Source organism: Coffea arabica, chromosome 7c, assembly GCF_036785885.1.
Source record: "Coffea arabica cultivar ET-39 chromosome 7c, Coffea Arabica ET-39 HiFi, whole genome shotgun sequence".
In the NCBI taxonomy this organism is placed as follows: Eukaryota; Viridiplantae; Streptophyta; class Magnoliopsida; order Gentianales; family Rubiaceae; genus Coffea; species Coffea arabica.
Genome location: NC_092322.1, coordinates 28,459,657 through 28,468,278, shown reverse-complemented (window position 1 = coordinate 28,468,278; position 8,622 = coordinate 28,459,657). Strand labels below are relative to the sequence as shown.

General features: G+C 42.1%; 1 long non-coding RNA gene across 1 annotated transcript; it reads left to right on the top strand.

Annotated features, from left to right (window-relative positions):
• Positions 1 to 914: 914 nt before the first annotated feature.
• LOC140010286 (uncharacterized) lies at positions 915 to 2,831 on the top strand. The gene is made up of 3 exons (XR_011817590.1): positions 915 to 1,009; positions 2,077 to 2,140; positions 2,814 to 2,831. It is a non-coding gene; the product is annotated as an uncharacterized lncRNA (long non-coding RNA).
• Positions 2,832 to 8,622: the final 5,791 nt, after the last annotated feature.

Below are 8,622 nucleotides of genomic sequence, written 5' to 3'. Positions count from 1 at the left end.
GAAGCTTGGTGAACCTTGAGAAATTTTATAGCTTGATCTTTTGAGATCTCGCGAGGCATACTCGAATAGTATCGCCTCTTTATACGTGTTTGGTTTCGGATCCGAGTAGGTGTAAGTTGGATGAAGGAAGTAAGTGGTGCACTACGGTGGTGTTACTATATGGGTTGACGAAGGGTCAAACCCCGATGGTTCAACTTGATCGGGATGTGAAAATAGCTCCTGAGTGTGAGAACCCTCATTTTAAAACACAATTTCCTCAATTAATTGCCTTATTTTAGGATTTAAATCATATATTACATGCCATTACAATTGCTTTTCTAGGTGTTATAATAATTTTCATGCATTACACTTTATTCCTTTTACTTGTAGTAAAACATTTTTTTTAAGATAATTTTAATTAATGCACCACTTACATTTTACCAAGTGTCTTTATATTAGTGGTAGAAATCTTACATGTAGGATTATAGGTGCTAAAATATGATTGGTGCACTTGGAAAGATTAGTTAGGAGTGTTAAAGTATTATTGGTGCACTTGGAAAGATTAGTTAGAAGTGTTAAAATATGATTGGTGCACTTGGAAAGATTAAGATTAGTTAGGAGTGTTAAAGTATTATTGGTGCACTTGGAAAGGTTAGTTAGAGGTGTTAAAATATTATTGGTGCATTTGGAAAGGTTAAGACACCATTAGTCAAAGATTAAGAGAGAGTTGGACAAGTAAGTGGACATGTGGCTAAACTTTAACCAAGTATCTTGTTGGAACCAAGATTAGAAGATTATTTAAACTAGCCAAGGCCTTTTCTTTGCTTGTGTTGGCCGAATTTCTTGGCTTCAAGAGAGAGAGAGAGTGAGCTCCATAAACTTGTTTTCTTACTCTAGCAAACCAAGAACAACAATCAAGAGAGAAAATCTGAATTAGTGAGAGAGTTCCTACAACTCCAAGTGTTTGATCCAAGCTTGAAGACTTACTTTGGTGAAGTGATTTTGGTGATTCAAGCTCACTATAAGAGAGGTATATGTTCTTTAAATCCTGATTTTTTTTGATAGATCATGCACTTGAAGTGTTAATAGCAAAGATACAAGTTGTTTGGTTGAGATGTTGAGTTAGTTTCTTGAAGTAAACAAGTAGTAGCTAGGTTTCTTAGTATGTATACCAAGTGTTTGATGAAATGTTTGGTTCTTATTTATGTTTGTTTATGAGGTATTATTATGTTTTAAACCTCTTTTGAGCTAGAACTACCACTTGATATGATGATTGAGTAGAAAACATGCAAGGATGAAGATTGAACAAATGTTGAAAAGTGTGGGCTGGTTGCTTTGTCTAGGCTGGCCGGTTCTTGTAGGAGGGATTTTCCCTCAATCTTATTGTTAAATTATGTCATAATCAAGCCTAATAAACTAGGTTAAATATTGGTTAAGCCTATGAGCAAGTTGGAATGGAGTTGAAGCAAGTAAAGTGGTGATTTTGAACCATTAGTAGACTGTTTTAGGACTCTTGTAGTTATGGGATCATTATGGCTGCCTTAAATCAGGTTGTATGTTATATTGTGAACTCCATTGATCCTAAGTGACTTGAATCCTTGTATATGATCACTTGAGGAGTGAATTGGGTGAATTTGAATCAAAACTAATGAAGTTAGCCCTAGAACTAGAGTAGTTTGGTATAGGATTAATGTTGATCCAGGGTTGGAAAAACAGCCATCTTATCTGAATTACTGTTGTTGATAGGAGATGAACCACGGTGTGAGCTTGGTACCTTTGGAAAGCCCTTCGAGTCTAGTTTCCAACGCCACTGACGGCACCTAATTTCGACTTTTCTACAGTGAGTTATGACCGTTTTCCTAAGACTGCCAGGGCATGACTGTGCAACCCGAGAAGAAATCCTTAAGCATAATTGGAACTTTTCTTTTGCCAAACCTTCATGCACCTACTAAACTTGTTTTCTCATGAACTTTTACCATGGTTTGGACCTTGTTTGCATGACGGATTAAGTAGCTTAGACTACTCACTTGGTCTCTTATTAAGCCTAACCTAATGGGGCATGAATCTAATTGTTAACGATTTCACTCGTTGCCCTAGGTTTGGGAAACGAAGGTGACCGTAACTAAGACGTTTGACATCGATTGCTTCTTTTGATTGACAGGTGAGTGTTCCACTACCTGCTACCTGCTTATGTGAAATATTTGAATACTTGATTTACGATTGTTTGAGCCAAACTCTGATTTGATAAAAGTGGAGGCGAGGGTGTACTTTATCGCACTCGTCCTCCTTCATTTTCACTGAGGCTCTGTATACTGTTATTGTGAAATGTGAATTCTCTATATGTGACTGTGCTTGAGTTGTTTGGGTGACATCCCATCAACTACTACTACTGTTTGGGTACCCAACCTCATAGGCGAGTCGGTTCTATCGAGCCAGCAAGGGCTTGGTCGAGAAGGCCGATAAACCTTGAGGACTGTTTACTGTTCACTGAAACCGGTATACTCGAGTATTACCTAACTACTGTTTATGAAGTGCGGGCCGGTGGGGGGTTGATTGGTGGACGGAGACAGGTGAAAGTGGTGTTCTACGGACTAAATATTCTGTGTATACAAGTGTTGACGGAGTGTCAACGAAGACATTTATGATCAAGCTCAAGGGAATTTTGGCTTTTGAAAGCCACCCGTATCCTTGAATTGAATTGTGGATTAATTGTTATTGCATCAGAGGGTATTTACTTGATTACTCTATGCCTTAATTTGACTATGTGTTTACTTGTTTTACTTGGAACCTCACTGAGCTTTAGCTCACCCCACTCCCTTTGTTTTCCTTAACAGATCGGGGATGGACTAACGGTCAAGAGCTCGCTTAGCTTTGTTTTGCTTGAACTTGTAAATTTTATTAAGATGACTTTACCTTTTACTGTTGTAAGCTTGAATTTCTAAGTTTGACTTATGTTATGAAATTGTAGTATGAAGTGGTAAGTGTGACTCTTAGCTTGCCATATTAAGTTTGGAAAGTTGATTGATAGTTATGTGTTATTAGGGTTGTATAATTTAATTTGAAGTTATTTTCCCAGTTATTTTGGGTTGCTAGTTCTTTGATCGACTGAGTCCCGGCGAGAGCTGGGCAGGCAGTCCGCTGATACCCTAGGGTTCGCCCTAGGGAGAGGTGGGGCTGTCACAGTTGGTATCAAAGCCTAGGTTTGAATTAGCCTGGGCAAATTAGAAATTTCTGATTTGAGGGTTATATTTCATTATTTTTCCTTAAGAGTACTAAAGTTTATCTACACTTTTGTGTAGGATGGACGGACCTAGCGGCCATAGTGATAGTCCTGTTGGTGAGAAGCCCCAAGGAGTACTCCCCATGATTAAGTATCAAATCCGGTCCGGAGGAGCTAGAGTTTATTGGAGCCCGTCAAACCGCTATAGGCGTTGCAAGTGCCGTCTTACTTATGCCTACCCTAATGAAGTAGTATTGGCGGTGGTAAAAGAGCGTAAGGAGCTTGCCAGGGATAATGCTAGGCTTGAAGCCGAAGTGAAGCAACTAAGGGAAGCCAATAAGATGCAAGCCGAGCGGCTTAAGGACCTCGAGTATGATAACGTCGAGGGCCAAGAGAGGATTGACGATCTTTGTGCACAGTTGGAGGAAACTCAAGAACGCATGGTGACTAGGACAATGAAGGTGAGGACTAGGGCGGAGTCCATTCTGAATGTTTGTGACGACCTTCTAGGAGAAGCAAGTGATGAGGCTTCTTATATGGACATTGGCTCAGAAGATGAACCTACTGAGAGTGGGGGGTCAGCTAGTTCCGCCACTGACTAGGTCTTCACCATTTGGCTAGGATAGTGGATGATTTTGACATTGTACATAGACAGGTTAGGGGATGTGGTGACCTGGTGGTTGTATAGCTCCTTTTGACTACTTGTGTTAGGTTTTGCTTGGTATGACTATATCTGTACTTTTGAGGGCTCGTACTTTCTATTGTGGTCTCGTTATCTTGTAAGTGACTACTATGCGCCTTTTAATGTATAATACTTTGACCGTTGACCTTGATCTTTGACTGTTGACTGTTGACTGTTGATCGTTGACTTTTGACCTTTGACTTTAACCTTGACTTTGACTTTATTCCGTCATTAATTTTAACTGCGGTGCATTTCACTTGCTTATCGTGATTCCAATCTTGATTTCTTATGTGACTTTTCATTATATGTAATCATCTTTCGTATATCATATTCGCTCAACCGATTAGTTGTCATACTTGGGCACTAGGCCATTGAGTAATAATGGAAACGAGACAAAGACGTACTCGGGGCCGTGGACGAGAACCCAGGCAAGTCCAAGATCAAGGGGAGGAACAAGGTTCGGTGGCGAATCAAAACCAGGAACCCCGAGGTGATGGAGGGGACCAAGTAGCAACAGCTATTAATCGAATGACTGATTTGTTGGCCCGCTTGGTTGACCAGCAGGGTCAAGTACCTGGTAACCAACAAAGGGACCCCGAAGTAGGCGAGGATAGGGCCCTGGAGCGGTTTCAAAAGTTTGCCCCTCCAAAATTTCTTGGAGGACCTGAACCCGAAGTTGCCGAGAATTGGTTCGAGCGAATGGAGGATATATTCGCCGCGTTGCATTACTCTGAAGAGAGGCAAGTTACCTTTGCCGTTTTCCAGCTGGAAGGCGCGGCCCGTTCCTGGTGGAACGTAGTAAGGGCCAAGTGGGAAAGGGAGCAAACCCCACGTACCTGGTTAAACTTCACGAGGGAATTCAATGAGAAATTCCTCCCACCCTTAATTCAGGAGAAAAGGGAGGATGAGTTCATTAAACTGCGCCAAGGCACTTCAAGTGTGGCAGAGTATGAGACGCAGTTCACCCGACTTTCCAAGTTTGCCCCAGAATTGGTGGTAAGTGAGCAAAAGCGTATAAGGCGGTTTATACAAGGTTTGAATGTAGAAATCCAAAAGGATTTGGCTGCCGCTCAAATTGACACCTTTAAGGATGCGCTTGAAAAGGCTCAACGTGTGGAGCAGGCCCGATCTCAAGTTCGGACCTTTCAGGCTAAGAAGCGTGGTGCACCCACCAGTACTCCTGGCCGAAGTGATCAGAATGTGCCACCTCCGAAGTTTGGAAAGGGTACGAGTGGAGCCCGAATTGCGGGGACACCAAGAGGTGGAGCTTCTTCTAGAGGAGCTCAAGGTGGAAGGGGACAGGGACAACAGAAAACTGTCTCCCTAGGAGTTCCCGCACCCACCACACGTGTAAGCTGTGGATATTGTGGTAAGCCAAATCATACCGAAGACAATTGCTGGAAAAAGTTGAAAAAGTGCCTTGTTTGTGGAAGTTCTGAGCACCAGATTGCCACTTGCCCTGTTAAGAATCGTGACGGGAACGTGGGTACCCAGTCGGAAAAGTCAAACCCTAAGCAACCTACCGCCAGTGCTAGTCGACCCAAAACCTCTGCTAGGGTTTTTGCTTTGGACCACCGGCGAGTTCCGGATTCATCGGAAGTAGTGGAAGGTACGATCCCTATATTCCACCGCTTAGCTAAACTTTTGATTGACCCTGGGGCAACCCATTCTTTTGTGAATCCTGCCTTTATGTGTGGTATTGCTGTGAATCCTGTTAAGTTGCCATATGATTTAGAAGTGAAAACACCCACTGGGAATCAAAGCCTGATTACCAATATGGTCTATAAAAATTGTGAGATTTGGGTAGGAGAACGGAAGTTAGTGGGTGACTTGATAAGTTTAGACCTTAAGGGATACGATGTAATTATAGGCATGGATTTGCTAGCCCGTTATAACGCCCAATTGAACTGTAAAACAAAGGTGGTAGAATTCTCGATACCCGGAGAGGCAACTTTATGGTTGGACGTGAGGGGTAGGTTAGCCTCGTCTGCACTTGTTTCGGGAATCCGAGCCAGAAAGTTGTTGAGTAAGGGGGCGCAAGGCTACTTAGCCTTCTTAATTAATACTCCTGGAGATAAAGTGAAACTGGAGGATGTTGTAGTAGTGAATGAATTTCCTGATGTCTTTCCCGATGAGTTGAAATCGATGCCATCAGAAAGGGAAATAGAATTTAAGATCGATTTAGTACCTGGAACTGCTCCCATTGCAAAAACGCCATACCGAATGGCCCCTGCCGAACTTAAAGAGTTGAAACTGCAGTTACAAGATCTGTTAGAACGAGGGTTTATTCGAGAAAGTGAGTCACCGTGGGGGGCACCAGTGTTATTTGTTAAGAAAAAGGATGGTAGTTTAAGACTGTGCATTGACTATCGTGGCCTAAATGATGTTACGGTGAAAAATAAATATCCCTTACCACACATTGATGAATTGTTTGACCAACTACAAGGGGCAGTAGTTTTCTCTAAGTTGGACTTGAGGCAAGGCTACTACCAGTTACGAATTAGGCAAGAGGATATACCGAAAACTGCCTTTAATTCCAGATATGGTCATTTTGAGTTCGCTGTGATGCCTTTTGGTTTAACGAATGCCCCTGCTGCATTTATGGATTTAATGCATCGAGTCTTTAAACCCTACTTGGATCAATTTGTTGTAGTATTTATCGATGATATTTTGGTGTATTCCAAGACTCGAGAGGAACACGAACGGCATTTGAGGATAGTTTTGCAGACCTTAAGGGAACATCAGTTATATGCCAAGTTTAGCAAATGTGAGTTTTGGTTGGAGCAAATTTCTTTTCTAGGGCATATAATATCTAAAGATGGAATTTCTGTGGATCCAGTGAAAGTGGAGGCTGTAGCTGAGTGGAAACACCCGGAAACCCCGACTGAGGTCCGTAGTTTTCTAGGTTTAGCCGGGTATTACCGTCGGTTTATCAAAGATTTCTCCAAGTTAGCCGGTCCTTTAACCGACCTGACCAAAAAGCATGGTCAATTTGTCTGGAATTCTAAGTGTGAATCGAGTTTTCGGGAATTGAAGAAAAGATTAACGTCGGCACCTGTTTTAGCTTTACCAAATGGGAGAGATAGTTTTACGGTATATACGGACGCCTCAAGGGAAGGTTTGGGGTGTGTTCTAATGCAAAACGGGAGTGTAATTTCCTATGCCTCTAGGAAGTTAAAACCCCACGAGCGAAATTACCCCACTCATGACTTAGAACTGGCCGCTGTAGTTTTTGCATTAAAGAAGTGGAGGCATTACTTATATGGAGTGACGTTTGAGGTGTATACCGACCATAAGAGTTTGAAATACCTATTCTCTCAGAAGGAGTTAAACTTGAGACAGCGTCGGTGGGTGGAATTTCTTGAGGATTATGACTGTACAATTAACTATCACCCAGGCAAGGCTAATGTTGTAGCGGACGCTTTAAGCCGACAAGTGCAAATAGCTGGATTGATGGCTAAGGAATGGAATTTGCTGAAGGAAGTGAGTGAATGGAACCCGCGATTAGACCGACAGAGGGTAATTTTCTGCAATATTACAGTAAGATCTGAATTGTTGGACCGCATTAAAGAAGCTCAAAGGAATGACCGGATGGTGCAAAAGTGGACAGAAAAAGTACAAAAAGGAGAGTTACAAGACTTTACCGTGAGTTCCGAAGGTATCTTAAAATTTCGTGATCGGATAGTGGTACCACAAGATGAAGTGATAAAAAGGGATATTTTGGAAGAGGCACATCGGTCCAAGTATACAGTACATCCTGGGAGTAGTAAAATGTATCAAGATTTGAAAAGGTTGTATTGGTGGGATAAGATGAAGAAAGAAATTGCTCAGTTTGTCCAAAAATGTTTGGTGTGCCAACAAGTGAAAGCTGAGCATCAAAAGCCTTCAGGTCTTCTGCAACCTCTGGAGATCCCCGAGTGGAAATGGGAACATATTACTATGGATTTCGTATCAGGATTACCCCGTACCCAGAAAGGTCACGACGCCGTTTGGGTAATAGTAGACAGGTTGACCAAGTCTGCTCATTTCTTACCCGTAAATATGAAATATTCTATGGAGAAATTGGCCCAATTATACATGGATGAGATTGTGAGGTTACATGGAGTCCCTGTGAGCATTGTGTCTGATAGAGACCCACGATTTGTGTCTCGTTTTTGGCAACAATTACAAGGAACCTTAGGGACCAAGCTGAATTTTAGTACTACCTATCATCCCCAAACTGATGGACAATCGGAGAGGACCATTCAGACACTTGAAGACATGTTGAGGACCTGTATTCTAGATTTTGGAGGAAGTTGGGGACAATACATGGCTCTAGTTGAATTTGCATACAATAATAGTTACCATTCTTCAATACAAATGGCACCGTATGAAGCTCTCTATGGAAGAAAGTGCCGATCACCAATATTTTGGGATGAAGTAGGAGAGAGAAGAGTTTTAGACCCAGTTGCAGTACCATGGATCGAGGATGCGTATGAGAAAGTGAAAGTGATACGTCAGAGGCTTCAGACAGCGCAAAGTCGACAAAAGAGTTACGCTGATAATCGACGAAAGGACTTGGAGTTTGAGATTGGGGACAAGGTATTCTTGAAGGTTACGCCACTTCGAAGTCTCACGGCAGGAAAAGGAAAGAAGCTTCATCCAAGATACGTAGGACCATTCAAAATCCTTCAACGAGTTGGAAACGTGGCATATCGATTGGAGTTACCAACAAGTCTATCCAGGGTTCATGATGTATTTC